The sequence below is a fragment of the Salvelinus alpinus genome, chromosome 6 (genome assembly GCF_045679555.1).
Source record: "Salvelinus alpinus chromosome 6, SLU_Salpinus.1, whole genome shotgun sequence".
NCBI lineage: Eukaryota > Metazoa > Chordata > Actinopteri > Salmoniformes > Salmonidae > Salvelinus > Salvelinus alpinus.
Window position 1 is genome coordinate 16,966,464 of NC_092091.1, and position 10,259 is coordinate 16,976,722.

Genomic DNA, 10,259 nt, shown 5'->3' on the forward strand with positions numbered 1-10,259 from the left:
TTTCCACCGTGCTGTGATGTTTCACAAAAGTTCTGTACCTTCTATTCTCATGGTATCTACAGATTCTAAATGAAAGAAAAACACCTTTTGCGAAGAGTATTTTATAGTACTGATCTATTGACTCTGATTTTTCAAATCACCCAGCAGTGCTATTTGCAGAGTTAGCTCAAAGTCAATTTTGTAATTGTTCAACCATTCCTGAACCTGCGACCAAAAACAAGTGATCTAATGATTCTGTCTCTTCGCAGCAAAATCTGCAGAGCTGGGATGGTTGTATCCCCCATACACAGTGCATTCGAAAAGTAACTGAGCAATCGGGGGAGAAGGGACTTGGTCAGGGAGTTGACCAAGAACCCGATAGTCACTCTAACAGAGCTCTAGCGTTCCTCTGTGGAGATGAGAGAACCTTCCAGAAGCACAAACATCTCCACCAATCAGGCCTTTATGGTAGAGTGGCTAGATGGAAGCCACTCCTCAGTAAAAGGCACATGACAGCCTGCTTGGAGTTTGCCAAAAGTCACTTAAAGACTCTCAGACCATGAGAAACAAGATTCTCTGGTCTAATGAAACCAAGATTTAACTTTTTGGCCTGAATGCCAAGCGTAACATCTGGAGGAATCCTGTAACATCCCGACGGTGAAGCGTGGTGGTGGCAGCATCATGCTGTGGGGATGTTTTTCAGCAGCAGGGACTGGGAGACCAGTCAGGATCAAGGGAAAGATAAACGGAGCAAAGTACAGAGAGATCCTTGATAACAACTTGCTCCAGAGCGCTCAAGACCTCAGACTGGGGCAAAGATTCACCGTCCAACAGGACAACGAACATAAGCACACAGCCAATACAACGCAGGAGTGGCTTCGGGACAAGTCTCTGAATGTTCTTGAGTGGCCCAGCCAGAGCCCGGACTTGAACCCGATCGAACATCTCTAGAGAGACCTGAAAATAGCTGTGTAGCAACGCTCCCCATCCAACCTGACAGAGCTTGAGAGGATCTGCAGAGAAGAATGGGGGAAACTCCCAAAATACAGGTGTGCCAAGCTTGTAGTGTCATACACAATACGACTCGATGCTGTAATCGCTGCTTCAACAAAGTACAAAGTAAATGGTCTGAATACTTACATAAATGTGATATTTCCGTAAAAATAAATTGAGAAAATGCTAATATTTAAAAAAAAGACTGTTTTTGCTTTGTCAAAACAGACAGAGTATTTCACTGATAATTAATTGTATCACAATTCCAGTGGGTCAGAAGTTTACATTCACTAAGTTGACTGTGCCTTTAAACAGCTTGGAAAATTCCAGAAAATAATATCAAGGTTTAGAAGCTTCTGATGGGCTAATTGACATAATTTGAGTCAATTGGAGGTGTACCTGTGGATGTATTTCAAGGCCTACCTTCAAACTCAGTGCCTCTTTGCTTGACATCATGGGAAAATCAAAAGAAATCAGCCAAGACCTCAGAAAACAATTGTAGACCTCCACAAGTCTGGTTCACCCTTGGGAGCAATTTCCAAACGCCTGAAGGTACCATGTTCATCTGTACAAACAATAGTACGCAAGTATAAACACCATGGGACCACCCAGCCATCATACCGCTCAGGAAGGAGACGTGTTCTGTCTCCTAGAGATGAACGTACTTTGGTGCGAAAAGTGCAAATCAATCCCAGAACAACAGCAAAGGGCCTTGTGAAGATGCTGGAGGAAACAGGTCCCAAAGTATCTATATCTGTCACGTTCTGACCATAGTTCTTTTGTATTTTCTTTGTTTTAGTGTGGTCAGGGCGTGAGTTGGGTGGGTATTATCTATGTTTTCTGTTTCTATGTGGGGTTTCTCGTTTGGCCTGATATGGTTCTCAATCAGAGGCAGGTGAATGTCATTGTCTCTGATTGGGAACCATATTTAGGTAGCCTGTGTTCTATTGTGTTTTGGGGGTGGTTGTGTTCAGTCTTTGTGTGTCTGCACCAGATAGAACTGTTTCGGTTTTCACGTTTGTTGTTTTGTATTTGAAGTGTTCAGTTTTTGGTTTATTATTAAATTTAAGATGAACACTAACTACGCTGCACTTTGGTCTTCTCCTTCCACCGACGAAAGCCGTTACAATATCCACAGTAAAACAGGTCCTATATCGACATAACCTGAAAGGCCGCTCAGCAAGGAAGAAGCCACTGCTCCAAAACCGCCATAAAAAAAGCCAGACTACGGTTTGCAACTGCACATGGGGACAAAGATCGTACTTTTTGGAGAAATGTCCTCTGGTCTGATGAAACATAAATAGAACTGTTTGGCCATAATGACCATCGTTATGTTTGGAGGAAAAATGGTGGAGCCTGGCAAGCCGAAGAACACCATCCCAACCGTGAAGCACAGGGGTGACAGCATCATGTTGTGGGAGTGCTTTGCTGCAGGAGGGACTGGTGCACCTTACAAAATAGATGGCACCATGAGGCAGGAAAATTATGTGGATATATTGAAGCAACATCTCAGGACATCAGTCAGGAAGTTAAAGCTTGGTCGCAAATGGACAATGACCCCAAGCATACTTCCAAAGTTGTGGCAAAATGGCTTAAGGACAACAAAGTCAAGGTATTGGAGTGGCCATCACAAAGCCCTGACCTCAATCCTATAGAAAATGTGTGGTCAGAACTGAAAAAGCGTGTGCGAGCAAGGAGGCCTACAAACCTGACTCAGTTACACCAGCTCTGTCAGGGGGAATGGGCCAAAATTCACCCAACTTATTGTGGGAAACTTGTGGAATGCTACCCGAAACGTTTGACCCAAGTAAAAAAATTTAAAGGCAATGCTACCAAATACTAATTGAGTGTATGTAAACTTCTGACCCACTGGGAATGTGATGAAAGAAATAGAAGCTGAAGTAAATCATTCTTTCTACTATTATTCTGACATTTCACATTCTTAAAATCAAGTGGTGATCCTAACTGGCCTAAGACAGGGAATCTTTACTAGGATTAAATGTCAGGAATTGTGAAAAACTGAGTGTAAATGTATTTGGCTAAGGTACAGTGGGGCAAAAAAGTATTTAGTCAGCCACCAATTGTGCAAGTTCTCCCACTTAAAAAGATGAGAGAGGCCTGTAATTTTCATCATAGGTACACTTCAACTATGACAGACAAAATGAGAAGAAAGAAAATCCAGAAAATCACATTGTAGGATTTTTAATGAATTTATTAGCAAATTATGGTGGAAAATAAGTATTTGGTTTTTATTGACTTGGCCAAGGCTTTTGATACGGTAGACCATTCCATTCTTGTGGACCAGCTAAGGAGTATTGGTGTCTCTGAGGGGTCTTTGGCCTGGTTTGCTAACTACCTATCTCAAAGAGTGCAGTGTACAAAGTCAGAACATCTGCTGTCTCAGCCACTGCCTGTCACGAAGGGAGTACCCCAAGGCTCGATCCTAGGCCCCACGCTCTTCTCAATTTACATCAACAACATAGCTCAGGCAGTAGGAAGCTCTCTCATCCATGTATATGCAGATGATACAGTCTTATACTCAGCTGGCCCCTCCCCGGAATTTGTGTTAAACGCTCTACAACAAAGCTTTCTTAGTGTTCAACAAGCTTTCTCTGCCCTTAAAACCTTTCTGGCGCAGGCGTTCCGCTAGTGACCCACCTCGACAACATCCGGTGAAATTGCAGAACGCCAAATTCAAAATACAGAAATAGTCATAATAAACATCAATAAAAAATACAAGTGTTATACATCGGTTTAAAGATTAACTTCTTGTTAATCCAGCTGCTTTGTCAGATTTCAGAAAAAAGGCTTTACGGCGAAAGCATACCATGCGATTATCCTTCGGACAGCGGCCCGCTTACAAAAGCATACAAACATTTTACAACCAAGTAAAGGAATTACAAAAGTCAGAAATAGCAATAAAATGAATCACTTACCTTTGAAGATCTTCATATGGTTGCAGTCACAAGAGTCCCAGCTACACAATAAATGTTCGATATAGTCCCTCTTTATATCCCAAAGAGGGACTTTTTATTTTGTTGGAGCGTTTTGTTCAGTAATCCACTGGCTCAAAGGCGGTCAAAACATGCAGACGAATACATCCTAATAGTACCGGTAAAGTTCGTTGAAACATGTCAAATGATGTTTATAATTAATCCTCAGGTTGTCAATCGTCTAAATAATCGATAATATTTCAACCGGACAATAGCGTCTTCAATAGAAAGGAAAAACAACTAAGACTGTTGACATCTAGTGGAAACCATAGGAACTGCAATCTGGGTCCTAACCCATTAGATACTCTATAGGCATTCAATTTAAAACTACCCACATCAAAAATATCCCACTTCCTGGATGGATTTTCCTCAGGTTTTCGCCTGCCATATCAGTTATGTTATACTCACAGACATTATTTTAACAGTTTTGGAAACTTTAGACTGTTTTCTATCCAAATTATATGCATATCCTAGCTTCTGGGCCTGAGTAACAGGAAGTTTACTTTGGGCACGCTTCTCATCCAGACGTCAAAATACTGCCCCCGAGCCATAAGAAGTTTTAACCTGGTTCTGAACACCTCCAAAACAAAGGTAATGTGGTTTGGTGAGAAGAATGCACCTCTTCCCACCGGTGTGATTACTATCTCTGAGGGTTTAGAGCTTGAGGTAGTCACCTCATACAAGTACTTGGGAGAATGGCTAGATGGTACACTGTCCTGCTCTCAGCACATATCAAAGCTGCAGGCTAAAGTTAAATCTAGACTTAGTTTCCTCTATCATAATCGCTCCTCCTTCACCCCATCTGCCAAACTAACCCTGATTCAGATGACCATCCTACCCATGCCAGATTATGGAGACGTAATTTATAGATCGGCAGGTAAGGGTTTTCTCGAGAGGCTAGATGTTCTTTACCATTTGGCCATCAGATTTGCCACCAATGCTCCTTACAGGACACATCACTGCACTCTATGCTCTTCGGTAAACTGGTCATCTCTGTATACCCGTCGCAAGACCCACTGGTTGATGCTTATTTATAAAACCCTCTGAGGCCTCACTCCCCCCTATCTGAGATATATGCTGCAACCATCATCCTCCACATACAACACCCGTTCTGCCAGTCACATTCTGTTAAAGGTTCCCAAAGCACACACATCCCTGGGTTGCTCCTCTTTTCAGTTCGCTGCAGCTAGCGACTGGAACGAGCTGCAACAAACACTCAAACTGGACAGTTTTATCTCAATCGCTTCATTCAAAGACTCAATCATGGACACTCTTACTAACAGTTGTGGCTGCTTTGCGTGGTGTATTGTTGTCTCTGCCTTTTTGCCCTTTGTGCTGTTTCCTGTGCCCAATAATGTTTGTACCATGTTTTGTGCTGCTACCATGTTGTGCTGCTGCCATGTTCTGTTGCTACCATGTTGTCATGTTGTGTTGCTACCATGCTGTGTTGTCATGTGTTGCTGCCATGCTATGTTGTTGTCTTAGGTCTCTCTTTATGTAGTGTTGTGTTGTCTCTCTTGTTGTAATGTGTGTTTTGTCCTATATTTTTATTGAATTTATTTTTATTTTTAATCCCAGCCCCCGTTCCCGCAGGAGGCCTTTTGCCTTTTGGTAGGCTGTCATTGTAAATACGAATTTGTTCTTAACTGACTTGCCTATTTAAATAAAGGTTAAATAAAATAAAATATTGGTTCCGCAACACCAAGACTACTCCATGGCTATTCTAAATAATATAAAGTTCCCATCGAGGAGTGGAATAATGACAACCAATACTATCCATAGTAGGGATTGTAATAAAATAAACAAATGCAACAATTGATAAAGAATGTAAACTACAAACACACTATTCCATTCAAGATAGGGAATGTTGTAAAATAATTAATATTCAACATTCTATTCATAGTATTTATAAAAGACAGCATTAGAAGAAATTAAAATGATTGAAATAATACATCTTCAAATATAAGGAACAAAAGTACTTTAAAAGCCCGAAATGAGGTAGGGATCAACATGGTAGGGATAAAAACACAGCAAACAGAGGACATAGAAGGCACAGTATGTGGGTATGTGCGGGTGTATTGAGATGGAAGGTGGGGGTGAGTGCTTTTGTGTTTGTAAAAGTGTGGAGTTAAGTGAGAGGGACCAGTGTGTGTGTGTGTGTGTGTGTTTCAGCTAGGACACTGACATTGGTTAATCAAATCTCCCCATTCTTGCAAAATTTTGCATGCCTTCTCAAACAGCTAAAACTGTACATGCATTCGCACATCAAGTCTTCTCTTGAGTTGTGCTTAGGGATGGAACAACTGTTGAACATCTGAGCTTGTGGTTGTTTGTGGGGGAAGGGTGGGGAGTGTGTGTGTGTGTTATGGTGGAGAAATTACAAGACTATGTTATAATACTGTTATTGCATCAGATGATTGTTTTATGTAATAAAATTTGGTTCTATTAGTACTCGTGTGTGTGTGTGTGTGTGTGTGTGTATGTGTATCCCACATCTGTTGCTATAGGTTGTCATGACTCTCCAGTGACGATCTGAAGGATCAGGTTACAGTGGGTCCGCTCTACAGCGTGCTCTCTCTCGTAGAGGGGAGAGGGGGAAGTCGGCTGTTTGATGGTGGTCATAAAATACGCTGCCTCTATGCACTGTAGGGTTCACAGATTGGAATGTAAACTGTGGAACACAGAGACTCTTGGACATCAAAAGATTGAATAATTAAACAATATTTATATTTTTGAGAATGTGGGAGTGGTCTGTGGACACTTAAGGGACAGTCATGGCGAGTGTGTTTCATTTGGGGATCTCATGAAGGACAGAAAACACTCATTCCTGTGTCTTTGGTTGTGTACACCTCTTAATTATGGGGTTTACATCTAAATATTGTGAAACGTATGCGATTAAACATGAAACAATTTGTGAAAAGATGTGATGTTAACCTTCTAAATGAAAAAATATGGGTTTTCATATAGTTAACCAAATCAGTGGCCACGCCCACGTGAACATAGACATTACGTTGGCGTCATGGACCGGCCTTTTCTCAGAAGTGTATGAAACCCACTCCTGACGAAATTTACACAAGACTACAAAACATGGAGCTGACGTTACATGTTGAAATGGTTAAGAACTACAACACCCCTCTCTCCACTGGGATTCTCTGCCTGTAACCCTATTACAGGGGCTGAGTACCTGGCTTACTGGTGCTCATCCATGCCGTCCCTAGGAGGGGTGCGTCACTTGAGTGGGTTGAGTCACTGACGTGATCTTCCTGTCTGGGTTGGCGCCCCCCTTTGGGTTGTGCCGTGGCGGAGATCTTTGTGGGCTATACTCGGCCTTGTCTCAGGATGGTAAGTTGGTGGTTGAAGATATCCCTCTAGTGGTGTGGGGGCTGTGCTTTGGCAAAGTGGGTGGGGTTATATCCTGCCTGTTTGGCCCTGTCTGGGGGTATCATCGGATGGGGCCACAGTGTCTCCTGACCCCTCCTGTCTCAGCCTCCAGTATTTATGCTGCAGTAGTTTATTTGTTGTGGGGCTAGGGTCAGTCTGTTATATCTGGAGTACCTCTCCTGTCTTATCCGGTGTCCTGTGTGAATTTAAGTATGCTCTTTCTAATTCTCTCTTTCTCTCTTTCTTTCTTTCTTTCTTTCTCTCTCTCTCTCGGAGGACCTAAGCCCTAGGACCATGCCTCAGGACTACCTGGCATGATGACTCCTTGCTGTCCCCAGTCCACCTGGCCGTGCTGCTGCCCCAGTTTCAACTGTTCTGCCTGCGGCTATGGAACCCTGACCTGTACACCGGACGTGCTACCTGTCCCAGACCTGCTGTTTTCAACTCTCTAGAGACAGCAGGAGCGGTAGAGATACTGTTAATGATCGGCTATGAAAAGCCAACTGACATTTACTCCTGAGGTGCTGACTTGTTGCACCCTCGACAACTACTGTGATTATTATTATTTGACCATGCTGGTCATCTATGAACATTTGAACATTTTGGCCATGTTCTGTTATAATCTCCACCCGGCACAGCCAGAAGAGGACTGGCCACCCCTCATAGCCTGGTTCCTCTCTAGGTTTCTTCCTAGGTTTTGGCCTTTCTAGGGAGTTTTTCCTAGCCATCGTGCTTCTACACCTGCATTGCTTGCTGTTTGGGGTTTTAGTCTGGGTTTCTGTACAGCACTTTGATATATCAGCTGATGTAAGAAGGGCTATATAAATTAATTTGATTTGAACTCTATAGGCCCAGGAGACCAGACAGTGTGTAGTGTTGGCTATACGGCTGGAAGTGGTTCATCTCAGAGACTATAGATCACCACAGAATAAGAGCAAATCCTAGACATATAATTACTAGTCTGCAGCTGGAAATTACGTATGTCTAGTACGAGAATACCCGACAACCGCGGAAGCATCTATTCTATGCAACAACCATCTGTACGCCTGACGTATCCATTACAACAGACACTATCCAGACCCGCTGAGAAAGCGACAACTACGAAAGACATTGTCTCTTCTGGGGAAGTCAACCAGACTCTTTTATGAACTGACTCTCCAGCAGATGGACAGGCGATTCCAACAGAGAAGACAACAACGACATACGGGCATAAATATATACGTTGCAATTATTTTCGAACGAGTGGCTGATTATGTGCAAAGGATTAGCATGTGTGAGTGAATCCATTTTGTCTTTCCCGCTTTTTATCGGTCCCCACCCCCTTTCCATTGGCTACCAAGCCGTCATACCAGTTTAGCCCACTAGGAACTTATCAATGCATTGTGTTAGTAAACAATAACTATATTGTTTGTTTATGTATTTCTGTGATTTGTTAAGTTAATTAGTAAATAACTAATTAAGCCAATTTGTATATGAAAACTAGGGTTCGTGCAGATATCCAAGGGTTTGCAACGTTCAGTAATGAGAACTGATGAGGTAATAATAATACATTAATACAAGACTGTACTCGATAAGATATGAACATATCTGAAGAGTCGATTCGGGAAATAGAGACTATAAACATTTTCCAGTGGTGCCCCGACTTCCTAGTTAATTAAAGTTCACATGATCAGTTTAATCATGTAATAATAATTACACATAGAGAATTGATTTGATAAAATAACAGTCTTCACATTTAATGATAGTCACAGACCCGACAGGGTCAATGATGTTTAGGACAATGCGGGATGAATCACAATAATTGTTTGCCAAAATAGTAATTGCTTGCCAAAATTTTTATTTTTGTAATGCCAATCCTGGTTATAGGTAACAATCCTTTGTATGAACTGCCTATATTATTACGCAAATTATTTGTTAATTGTGGAAATAAATTAAGACATTCAAGATTTTTCAATATATACATCACCAGTCACTCATTCAAGGGTTTTTATTTATTTATACTATTTTCTACATTGTGAAATAATAGTAAAGACATCAAAATTATGAAATAACAAATATGGAATCATGTAGTAACCAAAAAAGTGTTTAACAAATCAAAATATATTATATATTTGAGATTCTTCAAAGTAGCCACCCTTTGCCTTGATGACAGCTTTGCACACTCTTGGGATTCTCTCAACCAGCTTCATGAGGTAGTCACCTGGAATGCATTTAAATTAACAGGTGTGCCTTATTAAAAGTACATTTGTGGAATTTATTTCCTTCTTAATGTGTTTGAGCCAATCAGTTGTGTTATGACAAGGTAAGGGTGGTATACAGAAGATAGGCCTATTTGGTGAAAGACCATGGCAAGAACAGCTCAAATAAGCAAAGAGAAATGACGGTTTGCTAATTTCTGCCAATGTTTCATCCATGGTTATAGCACCCTTGCTTCCCCCCTCTCTGCACTCACCTCTCCCAAGGTTCCGTTCATATGGTCTCCAGCAGCTGACCGGGCCTTCTCAGACTTCAAGCAGCGATTTAATACAGCTCCCATCTTAATCCATCTGGATCCGTCCTGTCAGTTCGTAGTGGAGGTCGACGCCTCGGACGTCGGAGTGGGGGCTGTCCTGTTCCAGCGTTCTGCCCAGGACCAGAAGCTTTCCTTTCCCATAGTCTTAACCCCGCTGAGAAGAACTATGACGTGGGAAATCGAGAATTACTCGCAGTTAAGATGGAGTTTGAGGAGTGGAGGCACTGCTTAGAATGGGCGGAACATCTATTCTTGGTGTGGACGGATCATAAGAACCTGGAATATCTCTGAACCGCCAAGCACCTCAACTCCAGGCAGGCGAGATGAGCCCTGTTATTCACTCTTTTCTATTTCACTATCTCCTAACATCCAGGGTTCAAGAATGTGAAGCCTGATGCACT